General features: G+C 51.5%; 1 protein-coding gene across 4 annotated transcripts in view; it reads left to right on the top strand.

The window, feature by feature from the left end:
- The window catches only part of GNG7 (G protein subunit gamma 7), a 101240-nt gene that overhangs the window by 25097 nt on the left and 56587 nt on the right, over window positions 1-19556 (top strand). For 2 of the 4 annotated variants that reach the window (XM_090027966.1, XM_090027964.1), the window contains one exon: window positions 12523-12589. The exons of the other annotated variants lie outside the window; for them this stretch is intronic. The gene's annotated coding sequence lies outside the window, so the exon portion shown is untranslated. The remainder of the gene's footprint in view (window positions 1-12522; window positions 12590-19556) is intronic. 4 annotated transcript variants of the gene reach the window in all.

Below are 19556 nucleotides of genomic sequence, written 5' to 3'. Positions count from 1 at the left end.
CCAGCACAGCGGCTGAACTAACCAGGAGTGCATCCAGTTTCAGTTCGTCCTCTTGGCTCCCGCGCTCTTGTTTTTCCCCGAAGGGCTGGAGGTAGTAAACAGGATTTGGTGCTGTCACTCCTTTCTCTGTAAGCCCCGTCACACTGCTGGATGCCTCGTGCTTTGTACCTTTGGGCCGGGAGGGATTGCATGGGGAAGGAGGGGGCCATATTTATCGCAGCGGCCTGAGGTCATGCTTGTTTTCCCTCTCAGGAGCAGGAACAGGCTAGCCCCTGGCCTGAGCTCCTGCAAGCCTCCATAAACAAGCTGGTTTGTGCAGAAAGCCAGAGGTGGGGCTGTGTTTATCTGGTATCTCTGCAGAGAAGGGGTTTTTTTTCCTCCCTGTGAATCTACCCCAGTTACACTAATTCTTTCACCTCTGGCTTTTGTTGCAGAGACGTTGGGACCGAATGTGCAGGCAGATTGCGGCAGCCACATGTGGTGTTAATCAGGGTTGGGGTTAGGATCTGCTGTGCTTGCAGTGTTTACAAGCTGGAGAGGGGATAAACAAGGGACAGACTCCCATTGGGGGTACAGTCCTCAGGAGTGGGCCTGGCAGCAGGCCCCTACCTGGGGCACGCGAGGCTAGCAGGCTAAAGAGGAGATTAACCCACTGATCGCTGGCTTGCAGGCATGAATTGTTTTCTCTTTGCCCTGCTAATCCAACATCAGAGCCGCGGAGATGCCCGGCTGCTCCAGACAGGTCTCGGGGTCCGCTGTGCTAGGGGCTGTACAAATGGCACCTGACCTCAGCGATTGCCTAGGCTGCAGTACAGTAGATTATAGGGTGGCGGTTACAATGGACTATGAGCCAACAGAGTGCCCTGCATGCAAAAAAGCCAGCAGCATCCTGGGATGTATTAACAGGAGGGTCACGTGCAAATCAAGGGAAGTGATTCTTCCCCTCTAATCAGTGGTAGTGAGGTCTCACCTGGAGTCCTGCCTCCAGTTTTGGGCCGCATGCTTCAAGAAGACTGTGGACAGATTGGAAAGAGTCTGGTGCCGCGCTGCAAAAATGAGTAAGGTCCTGGGGAGCAAGGTTTATGAAGAAAGGCCGAAAACTCAGGTTATTTAGTCTAGAGAAGAGAAGACTGAGCAGAGATTTGATAACAGTCTTCAAATCCCTGCAGAGTCAGTACAGAGAGGATGGAGAAGACTTTTCTCTGTGGCCGCAGGGAATTGGGTGCAACGGCCTCAAGCTGCAGCATGGGGAAATTTAGATTGGGGATAAGAAACTTTCTGTCTCTGAGGGCAGTCAAACATTGGGACAGGTGGTGGGATCTCCATCCTTGGAAGCTTGTGCAGACATGTGGCTGGGTTGGTTTAGTGGGGGCTTGACTTGATGACCTTGTGGGGTCCCTTTCAGCCTTACTTTCCTACGATCCTGTGACCTGAAGAGACCTCCCAAACTGAGGACAGAATCCAAAACCTTTAGATAGGGATCTGAGGCCATGCTGGGAATATAAACTTGCCTGTTTCCACTTTAAACTTGCCATTGGGGAAAGATCATCCTGATCTTGCCACTGTGCTGGGCAGCACTGTCTGTGGTAGGTCAGAGCCATTGATCTGATATCTCCACTTGGCAGAGCCGGGAGGTTTAGGAGCAGTCTGCTAATCAGTGGAGTGGGGACACAAAACCTGGCCTTTAGCTTAGAGTTTGATAACATGACGATGATGATGGAAGGGATAAAATGTCAGGATAAGGGGAGCCTGGACTCTGACCGGGGATGTCCCTTCCAGTCCTGTGCTCTGTCTGACCATGGTGTGTTAAAGCAGCTTGGGCATTGCCTCTGTAAGAGTAAAACACAGCGAGTACTGCAGCATGTCCCTGATGGCTGTGAGCTAGATTGAGACGCCCTGGCAGTTTTAGTGTTAGCTCTTTATCATCTGCAGCTGTGGGTGTAGCTGCAGCGTACACTGGTCCTTGCAGGTGATAACCTGCCCTGGGAGCTTCTGTGGCCCCTACCTGTAATCATAGCCCACGTCAACCCAGGACTCCCCCCAAGTACAGCTGCATCTGGGCAAACTTGCTTGGGGTAACTGAGTTCAGATCATCAAATAAAATGATCTTCGGCGCTTTCTCCTGCAGCGTGAAGAAGGCAGCTGCCTCCTTCAGCAGCCTGGTATTTATCACCTCTAACCGAAAGCCAGAAGCATTTCAACAACTGTGCATGCTTTGCAAGGTCCGAGTAACTTGCTATTTAAATCTGTGTGCAACCCACAAGCCCCAGTGGTCCCTACTATCCTGGGATGTTGAGCTGCATGGAGCAGCTTTGGTTTGGGTTGAGACAGAGGTGGGTTTTCACTGAAGCCGCAAGCCAAAGACGCGTACTGCTCCTGCAGCTCTCACGCTACCGTGGTCCAGTGCCTGGTATGGCTCAAGACTTGATAGATGAGACTTGTGTTGGAGAAATGAAGAAAGTGTTGTTTTTTTTTTCCTCGAGGAACCCAGGTGATGGAAGAGTTTGTTTTGAGGCTAGCTGGACTATGTACCGATGCTGATTTGGAGCCGTGTTTGCCATTCTCTCTTGGAGCGGCCCACTGCTGGGCCGGTTTGCAGACCGCTCGTCATTCAGAGCACCGACCTACTCAACTCAGCGGTTTGGAGTGGGTAAAATGGGGGAGCTCGGACTCCAGCACAGCTTGTGGTTTAGGAGAGCAAATGCTTCCGTCTTTGACCTAGAGACAGTGACAGGCAGGAGGCAGCAGGACACTTGGGGAAAGTGCTTTTCATTCCTTTCCCTTATACAAGACACTTGATATTGCATGGAAATAGCCTAAGAGCATACTTGCGTATTGATAGATGAAATTGCCCCGGGCTGGCAGAACCTTCCATCCCCTCCGCCCCCGGCAGTGATTTAATTAGCGTGGAGATGCGTGCAGGGGCTGCAACCCTTGGCTGAGCTGGCAGCAGTGTTGCAGGATGGCACTGGCTTCAAGACCTCATTTTCCCACCTTCCTGGTGGTTGGGGGCGCTTCTGGGTTCCCTGATCTTCCAGGTGGCATTTGTATGGCAGAGGCAGCTTGGAGGTCAGGCGGTTGCAGCCCAGCTGCTGATCCCAGGAGTCCGTATTGCATTATTCGGCCCCCAGCTGACTGTGTGGCAGGGAAGGCCCACCTGACAGTGGGAAGCAGCCTAGGGAAATCGGATCTGTGGTGCATGCTCGTAGCTGAGACTCGAACTTGGCTAGAGCCGAGTGGGCCTCTGCTGCTTCAGCGAGAATCCAGCACGCCGAGCTGCAGGCTGGCCAGCTCCTGCTTTAGCACCTGCTATTTCAAGGAGGGAAGAACGAGCAGAATTCAAGCCACCTGTTCCCCCCCGGGTTGGCTCTGCCCTGGCTAATCCCTTGGGGGCACCAGGCCCGGAGGCTTCCTCGGAGGAGAGCACGTGGCCAATGTTATGGAAAATTTTGCTGTGCGAGGAAGCGGCAAGAGCACATGTTGCTTTGTAATGGGAGAACGTGGAGGCCCAAAGCGAGGCCCGTTTGGCTGCTCACCGGGCCTTCGTCCTGCTAAGGATTGCTGTTACCCCTATCCGGCATCCTCTGCTCCTAAAGCGGTAGAGTTGACCCTGACGTGGGAGAGTACTCTCCCTCCCAGCAGGCTTCTGCACTGCGGCCCCAGTCCTTCTGTCTGGAGCCCTGATGCCTTGCCTCTTGCAAAATGTTCTGGGGCCTGTTTCCTGCCTTGTCTTGCCGTTGCAAATCCCCTTGGATCAAGGGAATCTCAGCTTGTGCACCCCATCCCTTGGCCATCCAAAGTGTGGCTTCATGCAAGGTCATTTTGAGAGGGGAGGAGTCTGAGGGCTGGAGGTTTATTTGAGGGTGTTTAATTATACGTGGCAAGAGGAGCTAACTCTAACCCTAGCCCTGTTTTACTGTAGAAGCAAACTGAGATGTCAAGGATCTCGCGTGGTAAGGAGCCGGGTTGTGGGTTGGGTGCCTCTTGGTCACCAGCATGCTACTACAACCCTAGATCCCCATTAATAGTGACAGGGGGGAATGCATGGAGTTGCAAAGGGTCTTGAGAGCGGTACAAAAGACAGCAGATAAGAGCGATCTCCAGTCACGCAGCTTGCTTTCTATCCCAACTCTAAACTTGGGGTCGATACAAGTGAACAAAAGGGGGGTGCTGTCTCATTCAGGCACGTGCAAAGTGCTGGGTGAGCTCCAGGGTTGCTAGCTGGCGACGGAGAAAGTTCCCTGTGAACCAGCACTCTCGGGGATTGCTCTTTCATCCCAATAAGTGACGTCAATGTTGCCTGAAAATATTTACTTTCTGTACTCTGGCTGCACGGATGGACCCCGAGCTCTTGGCTTTTATAAGAGGAGAGTGCAGGGGAAGGGGAAGGGAGCATGGCAGCCCGTGGCCTCAATCCGAGCGGGGGAGAAGTGCCATGTTTGCACTCCACAAAACGTTTCTGTTTGTGTTCAGAGGGTTCGCGGGGAAAACAAGCTGACTCGGATTTCGGCTCAGCTGGGTTCTTGGAACGGGTCCATAACGCTCACTCACAGCAGCTTTGGCTTTACTGCAGTAAGCAGGGCTGACCGGAAAAAGGTTGAGCAATGTTTTTACTGGTAGGCAGGAAACCTTTCTTCCGAGGGAGAGCCAGGAGGCTGTGTGGGAGAGGGGACTCTGAGTGTATAGAGAAACAAATCCCACCTTTAATGCTTCCCCTCCTGGTTTTTAGCACTGTTGTAATGCAGCTCCAGGTTAGTCCTGCTGTGTTCGCTTTTACCAACAACGAGGCTACTAAAGGCTCATGAATACCCCCTTCCCCACTGCACCTGCGATACAGATGTGCACGTATCCATCTCTGCAAGCTGCTCGCAGTGGGGAAGGGTCAAGCTCCTGGACCCTGGAGCAGATATGTTTCTATCTGCCCTTTTTTTGCCTCCAGTTGAAATGGGAGACAAACGGGGTTTTCAGAGGCCGCAGATTTGGATCAAGAGTCAGGATTTCCTGGCCCGACCTGGAGAGCACGAACATTACTTATTAAACCCACACAAACACGAGCACCCGTGCCAGGGTTCTTGAGGCACCAGGACCTGCTTGGCAACACGGCGGCATTCGAATGGCTCGCCGTGCATTTCAGAACGTCCCTGGCACTGCGTGTACCTAGAGAGAGAATCAGTATCGCAGTAAATGAACAATCGTTACTGTGGCAAACAAAGACATAACATCCACTTCCATTACAGCGTTGCTATAATAAGATGGCTGTCATTACACAAAATATATTATCCCTGGTTTGTGACTTCTGTAATATTACCCTGTCTATTGACTGCGTTGAGGGACCTGTAACCCTGTTAACTCCAGTTCGCTCTCCAGAGTAAATCATAACTTTTGATTCCCTTGAACAAGGAAGCCTGAAGGGAAGCGGGGGGAGGTTTCAGTTGCACGATGGACAGGGGGAGTTCCCATACCCTACCCATCTCCCACTCTCTAGTCATCCCACATCTGACTTGCATTGGCACTTGGGTTTTGGAAGATGCCACAGCCTAGACCCGGGCTGGACTGGTGTCACCCCGTCAGCCTTTCAGCCCTCTCATTAGTTCTCCGCTCAGTCAGATCCCTGGCTCTCTTCCTGCTTCCCTTGTGTTTGGGGACCTGCTGCTGTCTGCTTGTATGAAGGGAGCTTCTCCTGTTGTGCTACAGCCATCCGTCACCTGAGTTGAGAAGAAAGAGCTACAGGCTCTGCAGGAAGCTTGTCCTCCTTAGCCTGAAGACAAAGGGGTGTTTGAAGGGTGGTGGGGGAGTGGAGCTGGGCTTTGACTCCAAGGCAGGAATAACAGAAGGTGAGGGAAATGAGGTGCTTTAATTGGGTGGTAATGAAGATAAGCGTCTCTTTTAATTCAGCGGCCGTTAGACTCTTGTCTAGCCATTAACTGTCAGTTCAGGAACAGGAGGTACCCGGAATAACCAATTTCAGCTTCGGAGTAGCAGGCTTCATTATTGTGCACTAGACCCCATGAGACACACTGGGAAATACTGTACCTTCTCCATGGCTTTTCATTAAGCCGAACGGTGGTGGTGGAGGCAGGAGCTTCCATAGATGACTTAAGGTAAGTGCCCCGTTAGTTCACCATCAGCTTCTCTGAACATTGATCATAGGTGAGCCGCACTTTCCTGGAAGTATTCAGCTGGGCAGAGCTGTAATTTGTCCCCTTGTCTGCCCCTGCTGAGCTTGGCTTTTCCAAGTCACCTTGCCTTCCGTCAGAATTGTTAAACTACCAATTCTGAGCTGCCTTATACACATACAGCGCTGGAGACTAATGGATCCTGCAGTAAGCAAGTGCCAGTTAAATTGTCGCTAACTCTTCAGCTGGAGTCATGCCCACGGCTGCAGTTCATTCTTGGTGCTAAGCGACCACTTGAACTCCTTGCATAAGAGACTGGCAGTGCTAGCAAGTTTGAGCTGTGTTGAAGGAGGTGACCTACAAGCTAAGTACTGCCTTCAGGCTGTGTCACCTCCCTGGAATCAGAGGTCTATCCCAACAGGCAGTCTTAGCTTGCCATTCCTCTGAAGCAGATGAGCTGTTTCATGTGGCTCTGTCCTGTTCTCTTCACTGAGTCCTTAAAGAATTGCCTGGGGGTGGATGAATAAGAGTCTTTGGGAACTATTTGTGCCAGGCATCCAGGCCCAAAGCACAAGCCACTCACCTGCTGATGCATAGCTGCTTTGCTCTGCACCAGACATCATTGCCTTTAACTGGATAAAGTGCTTGGGGATCTTCTGGTGATGAAAGAACCCATATCAATGAATAATAGCACTGTTTGGGAGCAGATGCTGGCGCTCTCCATCCCGTTGTCGCAAGGAGATGGGTTTTGCTGAGGAGCAGGGCTTGCGGAGAGGGAGCGCGATTGGTAGCCAGATTTGCCCTTGCCTCTTGTACTCTTCTTTCAGGCACTTCAGGTGAAGTTGCCAAGGGGAGATGCAGCAGCTCTCTGCCTGGCAGAGGCAGCCTAGAGGCAACTCTGCCAGGCCAAGAGCTGCTTGCTATGAACTAGTTGCATCGAGGGAGGTTTAAGTTGGATATTAGGAAAAACCTTCTCACGAGCAGGGTGGTGAAGCACTGGGACAGGTTACCCAGAGAGGTGGTGCAGTCTCCATCCTTGGAGGTTTTGAAGACCCGGGTAGACAGAGCCTTGGCTGGGATGTTGTACTTGGGGCTGGTCCTGCTTGGTGCAGGGGGTTGCACTAGGTGTGAGCTCCTGAGGTCCCTTCCACCCTCATTTTCTCTGATTCTAGATTAACGTATTATGGGGGAATCGTGGAGACTGGGACAGCCACGTGCCTGGCTGCATTTTGTGTATATGAGTCTCTCCAGTGTTTACAGTCAGCTCCCTGGATTGCAAAAGGGTTGCGACAGACTGGTTGCATGCGGTGCATCTATTTAATCGACAGAGGGCACTCTTAAACTATTCATCCAGTTTTGGGAGCTGCAGGCACTACTATGGAACACAAAGCCATTCTAATATAGGCCTGTTATTTAACCTGAAATAACTTAAGAGCACTTAGTACTAAACAGGGAAGCTCAATTGACTATAAACTTGAAGTGCAAAGTCTTTCAGATACTGCCACAAGGGTGGTGGTGGAGCGGGGGTCTCTGCATGTTTTGGTGGGTAGCTTTGTAACTTTGTGCCCCAGGACGACTGTCTGGAGCACTTTGGAGAGACCTAAAGCAGCAGGCAGAAAGCGGGTCCCACTTCTGGCTCTGCTTTGCTCCAGCCGAGTTGAGCGTGATGGGGTGGTCCATGAGCAGGGCTTCCAGGCACTAAGATGCAGGCGTGTGCGGCTGCAAGCTCCCAAAGGAAGCAGCTGGCCGGGAGAGGGCAGCACTTGGTCCTGTTGCATCTCAGCTGTTGTGTTGTTTCTGGCCGGCGGATTCCAGCGTCCCAGGGACTGAACACCACAGTCTAGACTAACTGACGGGCAGAATTCTTCTCCTGTTAGGTAAGCAGGGAGTAGACAGGCATTATGCTAATTCTCAGCCATAATCTTCCTTTCTGATATTTTTCAAACTGTCTAAACAAGGACGGTGCCATTTTGGACAGTCCAGCTTGCAGCAAGATGCTGGGATGACACACACCCTCCCTGCCCTGTGACCGGCATGCTTGACCGGACTCGGCCACAACAGGATGAGCCTTTTTTTTGCCCTTGGCAGCTGCAGTGATGCATCTGGCCTCCTCCTAGGGCTAGGCCATAACACAGGGGTGGCCAGCCTCTGGCAGAGGTGCCACAAGTGGTATGGGCAGCCCATGTGTGTGACGCATGGCAGATTTGGGACGAGACGGGCAGCACAGTGGCCGCCGGGGCAGAAAGCAGAGCAGCAAATGTGACCCCAGCGGTCTTTCCCACCCATGTGCTGGGGGACTGGACCTGATCTGTAAGGTCCCTTCCTGCCCCCAAAAAACAATGAAACTATGAAATCAGGCAGGGAACACACGGAAGAAGTAAAAGCAATAAGTAGATCAGCTAGGGCGCACAGGGTAGGAGCAGAAAGCAGAGCAGCAGATTGGGCACGGGAAGGTTATCAGGGTGGCACCTAGGGAAGGTGCAGGGCTCATTGGTGGCACGCCTGCTTAAATGCTTGGGGCTTGCTGCAGTAGCAGTTCAAAGAAGCAGCCCCAACAGTGGAGGATGTGAGCTCTGGCAGGATGCTGGAGTATCTGCACGGATCCTGGTATAGGAAAGGCCCTTGCGAGTCCACGGGCACGCTAGGTTTTATGCTCTTACACTGGGGAACTGAGTGACTCATGCATGCACTGTAGAGCCTTTCCCACCCGGACCATGGGATCTGGACACTGTTCAAAGTAATCCTCGGGCACGGTTGACTGCTGCAGCCTGCGCGAAGCGAGTTACGTCTGACTCGTTCTCTCATGTTCCCTTGAGGGGTTGTGGGGAGGGATTTGGTCAGGATGTGTTGTCAGAGATGGCAGAGGAAAGGCAGTGAGCTTTATTCCCTCTGGAGGGCAAAAGACAGACCTTCCCGGGGCAGCGGCTCCCTGTAGCCGACAGCTTCCCAGCACCACGCTGGGGATAAGTGGAGGCTGTTGTGAAGCTAGCATTTTCTCCAAGCATTGACTTTTGTGCAGTTGGTGCTATTGAACTGAAATCTTTCTAGCCCGACTCAGCGACTAGTGCCTCTTCCCCAGTTTGGTTTTACACGGCTGGGGTTACTTAAAATCCGCAGGCCAAAGTGCACTCATGCTAAGACCAGGAAGGACATGGCAGTGTCCTGCCAGCACGCTCCTCCAGTGCTCCTCTGCTTTCACAGTCCTGTGTAGCAGGCTCCTGTGTGCAGTGGTTATGCTGGGGTCCCCATGAGCCCCCGGTAAGACGTTGGTCCCTTTAGTGCCTTGCCAGCAGGAAACGCACCTGGATTTTTGTCTTGTAAGAGTCTGGTCACTGTAATCCTCACTACTGCCATGAAAGGGAGCCTCCAACTTGCTTCAGCTTAGTCCTATCCAAGGCCACACTACCTTATCTGCAAGCTGGAAACCTCCTGCGTGCTCTCTGCAGTTTTGGGATGGAAATGGATCCATTATCAGCTTTGTGGGACTGAAACACTTTTACTTCTTGTCCTCGAACAGCATTGCACCTTCTGGGAGAAAGAGCGCGCATGGGAGAGCTCTCATGCAATCCTCTCCCAGACCTTGCAATATTAGCCTGACATAATTAGCTGGAGTGAGAAGTAAGTGGAGATGCTGTGCAGTCAGGGTGGGTACCTGGCAGCTCACCAACCAGGAAAAATTTCACATTCCTGTGAGTATCACGTGGGAATCGAATCGTTTTCCTAAGAAAACATTGGAAAGCTTCCTGTAAACTCTAACCTTGCTGAATAGGCACGTGGCTTTCTGAGAACTGCCTGAATGCAACGCAAAGGGGTTTTAACCTGCACATAAATACGTGACACTATTTCAGCATGGGGCCTTTACAGCCAATCTGTCCTATTCAGCTGCTGGTGCTCTAGACCGGTCCGGAGGCCTCTTGCAGCCGCAAAGCTGGCAGCTGTTTTGGCGCAAGTTTTGCCCTGCAACTGGTCTCCAAGAGGCTAAGTGAGAGCGAGATCCTGAAGCATTAGCTCTTCAGCAGATTCCTTTGATCTGGATGGGAAACCAGCGTTGCAGAATCTGGGCTTTGCCCAAAAGTCCCCACTAGCAAAGGTGGCAACAGGAATGAGGACCTGCCCCTTGCTCTAACCACTGGACAGGCTTCCTCTTCGTTGGGGCCTCTCTTTAGTGTCCTGTTTCACTCATCCCCTGAAACTACCCCTCCTGTGATTAGAAAGTCTTCCTCTCGCCCGTGACTTCCCAATTAGTGCAGTTCCTAAAGGCTCTGGCGCCTGGTTCCTAGCATGCAATCTCTGCAAGCTCCCCGGAGCTGTTCCAGAGAAACCTTTCCAGCTCTCGCACGCTCATCTGCAGGCGTGTTTATCTCCCATCTGAAAGAGGAGATATTACACGAGGGGGTGAAGCCCTGCTGAGTCAGTTCTTACTGTCTCTTGTTTTTGCCCTGCCACCCTCCTACACACTCCACCTGCGCGCTGGGCTAACCTTTAGCAACTGAAACCTTGATGTGGTTTTTTCAGAGCCCTGGGGAGCAGTAAACAAAGCCTCGGTTGCCTTTTTTTTTCTTTCTTGGTCTTAGCCCTCCGCTCGGGCTTCTCGGCTCCAGGATGACATTCCAGCAGCAGGCATGGCCAGACTCGTCCTGTAAGGCCTGGAGATGCGTCCTTCGTGCTGACGTGTGAGCTTGCCCCGTCTCCGTCAAACTGGCCAGCCGCCAGGGTCGTCCAGGCAGCCTCGGCTTTGAAAGACAGAGCCTCCCTGAAACCAAATGCATCTGCGTGCTAGCTACAACTGAGCTCCCAAGCAGAGGTTTCAGGTTCTGATGGCATGAAGAGGGCAGCCGGTGGGCCCTGCTCGGCTGGACAGAGGCAACTCTGGGATAAATGGGATTTTGGGGTTTGGCCCGAGAGATGCCGGGTAACGTATGCTGCAGTATTGCACTCCAGGTGCAAATGGCACGAAAGAGTTGCCTGCACCATGCATCCAGCCGGTCCTGATTTGCTCTGCATGGAGGCAGCCTTTCCTTTTTGTGAAAGGGTGTTATCTAAAGCTGTTCCCACCTTAGCACGCAAAGTGCTGACTTCAGGGCTCTGCAAAGCCCCATCCGCTTATGGAGTTAGGAAACCAGGGCTGCAGCGCTCTTCCACCTACCCCACTGCCGTGTCTGGACTTGTAGACAAGACAGGAAGACACTCTGTCCTGCTGTAAACTCTCCATCTGTTTGAAATGCAAAACCTCTGCCAGTGTTTCCCAGGGGATTTAACTGCATCACCCAATCAGAGAATTGTCCTAATTGTCCGAGGAGCCTCCACTGGCAAAGCCCCCTCCCCGTTGACATTTACTGAACTCTTGTTTTCCAGACAAGGGCAGGTTTGGCTTTGATGGGACGGCCCATCTCCTCTATTGAATTGGTCTAAATATAGATGCACATTAAGGCGCTTCAGCAACGTTAAGTTTGCATAGTTTCAGTTGGTCTCGCGTCCCTGCACGGGGCTGTGTACAGCTGTTTTTCTTGCTCGGATCCCAACGAGCTCGCATTCCTCAGCCTCTGAGACAGCATTCCTCTGCACCGGCTCATGTGTTTAGGATCTGTTTAAATGTTATATCCCAGAAACCGTCTCCAAATCACTTAAATGACCAGACACATTTATTAGCTACATTCAAACTTTTTTCCAACACCCCCCTCCCTTTGTGGCATCTGAGGTCTTATTCCTACTTACTAAAAAAAGGGTGCATTTTGGCAATTTTCAGTTGCTGTAGTTTAATATGTGGAATGAATTTTGTATGCCAGAATACCTACCACCTGATTCAGTCTGAGCTGCAGCAGCTCACTTATTGAGCGGTCAGCTGGTTCCGTTGAAGGCCTGAAGGGAAAGTTACTTATTTTATGACTGGCAACGGTGACTGGAGAAATCGGCCCTGGTTTGGATTCTTCCTCCTTGGTTCACGCTCATGCACGAGCTGTTCTTTCCTCCGTATTTTGCTTCACAGCCGGTCCTCCGCAGCAGGACGCTTGGCATCGGGGCCACCTGGGTGCCTTGAGATCCTTTTGGGGATGCCTTGACGTGTTGTGCAGCATTAGCACTGTTAAAGGTGACAGCATGAGTCACAAGATAAAACCCTGAGATTTCAAATAGGAATCCAGAGTGATCGGTTGTGGTCTCTCTGGGTTCTTTGCAACGGAAGAATTGCTCTAGTTTTTTCCTGCCCTCAAAAAAAAAAAAAAAACTAAGTGAAAACTGAAGAGCTGATATATTCTGAGGGGGGCCTGGAATCTAAAAAGGTTGAAAATGTCCACTTTATTATCATCATCATCATCATCTATATCTATTGTATGTTTGTAGCTTTGAAAGGTCTCAAGGAAAGTGTGCGTGCATGAAATAATACTTCATTATTTATTACACTTTTTAGATCGGTGATCCTGTCTGCTTTCTGCCTTCTGCAACTCAGCACCTGAGTTTTCTCGCTACCAGCAAGGGTGAGGAATACTGCTTTATTTCCCTTTGGTGTTTCCATGCACACTAGCTGTATAGTGCTTTGAGGTCACATAAGTTAAAACAAGCACAACCCTTCTTGTCCAGAATCAAAAGATTACAGGACATCCTGTTCCTCCACCTCTTCTTCCTTGATGTTACTCCCAACAGGCTGTTTTATCTTTCTTTCAGTGGGACATGGTGAAGTGGAAGATGATTGATTTTTAGCGTCTGGCACACTCATTCACACAAAATGTGCATGCGTTCCCTGTCTCTTGGGGCACGACGAGTCATTTTGTTCAGTCTGCCCTTCTCTCATTGCTTGCATTTTCCTAGTGCTGTTCATTCGGAAGGACCCCAAGCGCTTCTGCAAGTGAATACATGCAGTAGGTGCATGAATGCAGCACCCCCCTGGCCTTAAACATCCGGCATCCTGAGCTCGGCATGGTTGCACTTGGGGCTGTATTGAAATAAGTCAAATACATATTTACCCTGTGTGGATTTGGAGGCATGATGCTACTCAGCCGAATTGGAAGCTGGGTCAAGACGCTGCTGTGAAAATCGTTGCTCTTGCAAAAGTCTGATGAGATTATGAATTACAAGCACCCAGGATAACTTATATAGGCAAAAGATAACATTTGCATTGCTCTACTGTGCCCCCAGGGCTGCATCGACTGCCTTGACGTGTGACTGGCAGTGACTGCAGACAGAACCCGGGAGGTCTCTTCAGTTCTGTGTAGTTTAAAAACAGCACATTAAGGGAGCTTAATTGCCAGAGTAAGGGCACACCACGAGGGCTGCCCTGTACTGTCAGCAAGTGCTTCCTGCAGCACCTGAGCTCCCTTTTGACGCTCTCCCAAATATTAGGATAGTTTGAACTGACCCAGCTTTCATCACGCACTGGATCGCGGCACTTGGCTGCCTGCCAGCCCACCTCTATTCAGCCCTTGCTTGTGACAGACTGCAGGTGTATCATCGTGTCCCCACGCAAGCAGTGCAGCTGCTCAGGTGTTTTCTTTCCCCCTTTTGGGGGGAGTTTACACAACCCTAATGCACTAGAGTTTTTTGCATTTAAAAGTAGCCCAGGACATGGAGCTCACCCCCCCCCCCGACAGAGCAAATGCAATTTTTAGGGGCTCCATTCTTGGCAGCTGGTTTTCAGGAGGTGTCTGCAGCTTGTCTTCAAGGTGCGGAGCATTTCTCCGCTCTGTGCTGCATGCATCGTTGGAGAAACGCCTACTGAAAAACCCCGTTGTTGGAAAGCTGCTGAATCCAAACACTGGGGGGGGGAACCCAGCCCAGTAACAACATGAGGAGAAATCGCATCATCCAAGAAACTTCCTTATAAAGGCAACTTGGCAAGGCCACGGAGCCCTGCCGAAGCAGGAGTGGTCTGACTGCCAGTAATGTCTCTCCTTTTTCCTTTTCTCCCATTGCAATAAAGACTCCCCCTGTGCCAAATCCACACCCACAGTGGTGACGTTTGTGCAAGCTGTGTGGAGGGCTGCAGCATGCACAGTGTCTCCAAACAGTTGTGGTGGCAATTCAACCTGGGGGGGGGGGGGGGGTTGCAGGAACTGTCTGTTTTGAAGGGTGTGTGTCACCTGCCGTGCAGCCGTTCTCAGCACTGCCTCGGAGAGCCTCTGAGGCAGCCCTCGGACCAACGCTTTGGAAAGAGCAGCGCTTCCCGATGCCTCTTGTCATAGCAGTTGGAGGAAGACTGTGGAAGCGAAGGCTTGAAGCGCACCTGGGAGCAGAGCCGCTCTCCTTGACGTCTCCTGTACTGCCAAAGGGAAACGGCAGGGGCACGACTTATTGTAGGGCAGCAGCATGGGATCCAGGTGACTGCACCCCTAGCTCCGGCGAGCGTCTCCTGTGCCACTTGGCTGTCAGCCCTTGAGTCCCATGTCGGAGCCAGCAGCTTCCCAGGGCACCGGGAGGCATTCCCTGCCCCTTGCCCTGCTGGCACCCTTGGTGGCTCTGAGAGGCCTAGGGTCCTTCAGGTGGAAAGGAGGGCTTTGATAAAGAGCCTGATGCTCCTGTGTCAAAGCTGGCCATGGCTCAGGCCAATTAATGGAGTACTTCATCCCCTGGCCCCACCACCACCCCTCTGCAAACTAAACTGCAATTCTGAGTTTTGTCTGCAGTTGTGCATTGCAGAATGGCTTGCTCATGTTTCAGGCTTTTTGTGATCCTCTGTTTGCTGAGTCCCATCTTTATAGCCTGCATAAACTACCCAGCTGTGCTGTGCCGTGGCCCCTTGTGGTGGGGGGTAGTTTTCTCTTGCTGTGAGAAGTTCGGTAGTGCCCGTTGCTGGCCGGCCACATGTGTAAGATGGGCTGTACCTGGCTGAGCAGCTCCCCTGTTTCCCCAGCATTAATTGGCTTCGTCAGCTCCAAGAAGCCTTGCTCAGTGCCCTGCTCCCTCTGATATCCTCAGACTTCAAACATCCCTGCACTGCTAAGGGGACGAGGAACAAACCTGTTCCTCACTCTTGATACTGAAGCTTTAAGTCACCTTTGAGTGTTCAGGATCTGGGCACTGGCTACATCAACAACCTCCTACACAAGCTTTTCCCTGATGACTATCTGCGCTCTAAAAGTTAATGAGATCCTATCACGGTTTCATGTCTGTAGGTGTTTACTGTGGTGAAGCCTCGACTCTTCGTCGCCTTGATCTCCCTCTCTCAACACCGTCTCTGATTCCAAGAGCGACTAGTCATTTTTGGGGAAGCTATCTTGGCAGATTCTTAGGTGACTTTGGGATCTGCCGGGCACCTGCTCTGAACACGCGGGGGTTTTAGGGTTCTTGGCAGTGGAGTGATGCTAACACCAATGATGATTGTCTTTTGCAAGGTAACAGGCAGATGCAGCGAGTGCCGGACAGCGGGAAGTGGATGCACCTTCGCTAGTAGATTTCCATTGTGTGACAGTGACAAAGTGCTCTGGATTCTGGTGGCCCACACCCTGGAGCCAAGTGTGGAAATTACCACTTGCAAAACAATGTGGTTTTAACAGCCATGCAAAAAGCTCCTCCTGTTTTGTGTAAAGCCACCTCCAACTGCAGCAGGCTGTGCTGCGGGTGCAGGCTGGAGGGGGCACTATGCAACTGTAATTTGCAGAAGATAGATTTGCATAAGGGGTAAGTAAGTGTGTGAGCACTGGTGTAACACCATCAGCTTCTCCATCAAGCAGGAGGGGTTCTTGCCCCAGATCATTTTCTGTCCTGGGTTTTCAAAGTCCTTTGTCTGGCATTGACTTAATATGAGGAAAATGAAGCCAAGGGGAAATCATCTCCAAGATCAGCCAGGAGAGCCAGGCTTCAAGCCAGGTTACATGACTCCCAGGTTTGTGGCTTGACCTCAAAAAACAGTCCGTCTTCCCCTTGAAGCGTCACCGGCTGGCAGAGAGAGTTGGTTCTTAACCATTTCACTATGGAATTAAGAGGAACTAATTGTCCCTGGAGTCAGGCATTCAAAGAAACCTTTTTCATGCAGGTTTTTGCAAAAGAGGGAGGAAAAGAGATTGTCTTATAAATAAGGCTTGACCAAATTGGGTCTTGAACTCCGAGTCTGAGAGCGACCGACATTTAAATCCAGGCCGTTGCAAGAGAACTGGTGCACAGTCTTCAGGCACCTCTGAATCCATTAGCTTGTGTGCAAGGTGGAGTAGCTAGCTGGTTGCTATTGCTTGCAAAATTTTGGAGGTCCTGTGTTCTCGGGACGCCGGTGTTTGTAGTGTCCAGCAGCCTTGCCGAAATGCACGCTGTGCCGAGGTACCTCAAGTGTCCTGCGCCCACATGCACTTTGCTTTTCAGATGAAATGGTTTGACGTCATACGTAGCAGTATGCATTCCTCCTTGACACAGGAGCGAATCCTCATCTGTTTGCTTTACGGGTTCACGTAGATACATTTTTAAGTCCTCTGCCTCCGACAGTCTTCCAGGCGACTCATGCCGCATTGCTTCACACCTGCATTGGCCTAGCTGTGTACCTGTGTCCTCCGCTGCTCCGGGGTCACCTTGACTGGGTGTCATTTCTCAACAGTGAGGCTTGGCAGACTGCTGGAGCAGCCCTTTGACGGGATCCGGTAGTGAGCACTCGTGTTCGAGCAGCCAGGCCCCCCCTCTCCTCCACCCTTCAGCTTGTTCATGGATCTCTGTGGAAACCTGGGGCTGGATTTGCCCTCTTTGGAGAGCTGCGGGTAGGCTCCCATCCAGTATGCAGACATCTGCAAGGTGCTTTTGAAGTAAGTGGGCAGTAGCCTGTGAAATACAAGCACTGAGCCCCTGCCTGACTTGCTGTGGCCTTTACCAAGGCCTTGTTTCTCCTTAAGTTTACTGCCTCCAACCTAAGGACAGCCCGTAGGGCACAATTACCACCCTGCTGACTGCTGCCCTCACCACCTCAAAGCAGTACAGTGACTCAACCAGCCTGGCCTTTGTTTCAGAGACGAGTCATTTGGAAACCCTCTTGGAGCTCGGAGGGAAGCCCAGAGCGGATGGGAAGGGGATTCCAAAGTGTGGGGAAAACGCACTGTCATTTTTGGCCTGGAGACCAGAAATTAGTACCTGTAATGCTGCTGCCCATGGAGGGGAAAGCAGGGGGAGATGTCTGCACCCAAGGAGGCTGACGGATCACCTGTGTTGCCCCCAGTTTTATGCTGCTTTCTGATCTCGTCAGTAAATACTAAGAGGCTGCATTTAGAAGCGGCCCCTATAGAGGAAAGCTGCTCTAGATCCATTCTCCACAGCACTCGCTTTCGTCCTTCTCCGCCGTCGTTGGCTGTTTTGTAAAGCCAAATCCACGTACCCACGCACACACAATGTAATGGCTGTCACGATGACAGCCCTCCATGGTGCCTCCCTTTCCCAAATGCCTGAAGTTTCCGGTAATACAACATCGTGATGATCAGAGCACAGAGCTGAGTGGTGGGACATGTGCCCCAAATGCTGAGCAGTTGGTTTGACCAAAGGCAGGGCTGGAGGGAATGCAGCAGTGAACCCAGAATTGCTCTGAGCTGCCATAACAATGTGGTGTGAATGCACTGCGATTAGATGCAGTTAATTGCTGCAATTACAGCAGACAGGCTAATGTGATGCAAGTCCCATGTATATGCAGCCTGCACCTCTGCCTGTGAGGATCCAACCCCTGCCTTCACCCATAGGTAGGACTGTTTGGGGTTTTTTTTTTTTTTTACATGGTGGAGTTTCTGATGGGATTTTTGCTGTCTGCACTGTCCCAGAAGCAAGAGTAGCCTTTGGCCTGCTCATTGCATACTGCACGTGTTGGCTGTTGCACTGTTCAGGTTAGTTTGCACCTCTTTGTTTTTCCCCAGCCCTGGGGAAGACCCTTCTTTCCCACAGCAAGGTGCCAAGTTTGACAGCTCTGCCTTCACCAAGTCCATTTTCCCAGCCCATTGCCATCTGAACTCTGCAGCTGGAAGATGCATTACCGGGGAAGTTTTGCACCCAACAAAATCAACAAAACTGTTCTCAAGCTAGGATGTACCCAGTGGCTGTGCCTTTCAGATACTGCCTGTATCTTTATCAGGTGGCATTTTACAGGTCCTTTTCTACCTCCTACCTTTCCCTGAAAAATCTCCATCCCTGTGCTTAAACCACTGAAAGCCCCCGTGACTGACAGTGATAGGAGGCCTAGTTTGGCCAACCATCAGGATTTTGAGCCCGTGTTTGTCAGACTTGTTGGGAGCAATATTTAATAACACAGAGGTTCGGGAGCACTGCGGTATAACAGCGAGCATCTTAAAAAGTCCAGCCTGCTTGCTGAGGTGGGGCTAAAGCAAGCACCTGTGGAAATGATGATGCAGACCACTCTCTTCAGAGAACTTCTGAAGGGCCGCCTCATGTATCCAGGGCCGTAAAGCTCTCTCTTAACTGGAAATGAGAATCTTTGCTACGCTGTGGCCATTGTGGCTGGGACTGTGATTGAGCCACATCCACATCGCAGTCGCTGGCAACACCTGATCATAAGCCGTGGGTGGTGAGGGCTGGGAGAACATGGCCCTCCTCTGTTCCAGTTGTGCAAGCTGATGCTTTCCAGCTTGGTGGTGAACTGGATTTGTTCTGTAACACTCAGCTCGTGGATTGAAGGTGACATTAGAGCGAGCTTCTCCTTTCAGTTCCTTTCCAAGGTGTGTTACAGCTGCCCGGAGCGGGCATACTTGGGAGGAAGGATTGCTTGAAGCAAACCCTTTCTCTGGGCTGGACTGTTCAAGCTGCCTCATTTGGCAAGGAGGGAAGCAAACATCTCAAGGAAGAGGAGCTCTACATCAGTCATTTTGCGCAAGTCTGATTAACTGTTAACAGTGCCAGTGATTGAGTGTGTGGGCCTAGTGCACAGCTGGAACAGCTGTCCAGCCATCTCAACTTCCAGTTGCAGGGGATCTTCCAGGAGGCCATGGCAAGAAGTTTCCAAGCTCCCATCATCTAGCCTGCTTGCACCTGGAAGATGGGCCTTGTGATTATGGCATCTCCACAGGTCCATGCCTAATAGGCACGGATGTATCCTGGGTAGCTTTGCCTCGCACCCTGTCCTTTATAAAGGATGCGGCCGATGCATGCTTCTGCAAGGCGTGCTCGCTCCTGCATTGAACTTTGTGAAACATAGAAAATTGATTGGATTTTCTAGGGACCCTTCAGGAACTGAATAGTTGGTCAGAGGGACAGTCCTTCCTCCTAGCCACAGAGCCCGTGAGCTGGTGTGGCAGCTCTCTGAGCAGCATATCTACAATGAGTCTGTAAGCCTGTGGTCTCAGCTCTGTGACCTGCCCCTTAATGGAAGCAGATCTAATCCACCCCGGCCTGCTGTGGGCTGGGGAAGGAGAGGGTCAGGCTGACTTGCTGAGCCGGTACCATGCAAGATCTTTGCATGCTACCACAGAATTAAGTCCAGCTGTTCCCCTCCTTCCCTCCCCCTCTACAGCCACCTCTGAAGAATGAACAAACTTAGGG

Source organism: Crocodylus siamensis, chromosome 14 (genome assembly GCF_052110815.1).
Source record: "Crocodylus siamensis isolate JL-2025a chromosome 14, ASM5211081v1, whole genome shotgun sequence".
Lineage (NCBI taxonomy): Eukaryota > Metazoa > Chordata > Crocodylia > Crocodylidae > Crocodylus > Crocodylus siamensis.
This window is presented reverse-complemented; position numbering and strand designations above follow the sequence as displayed.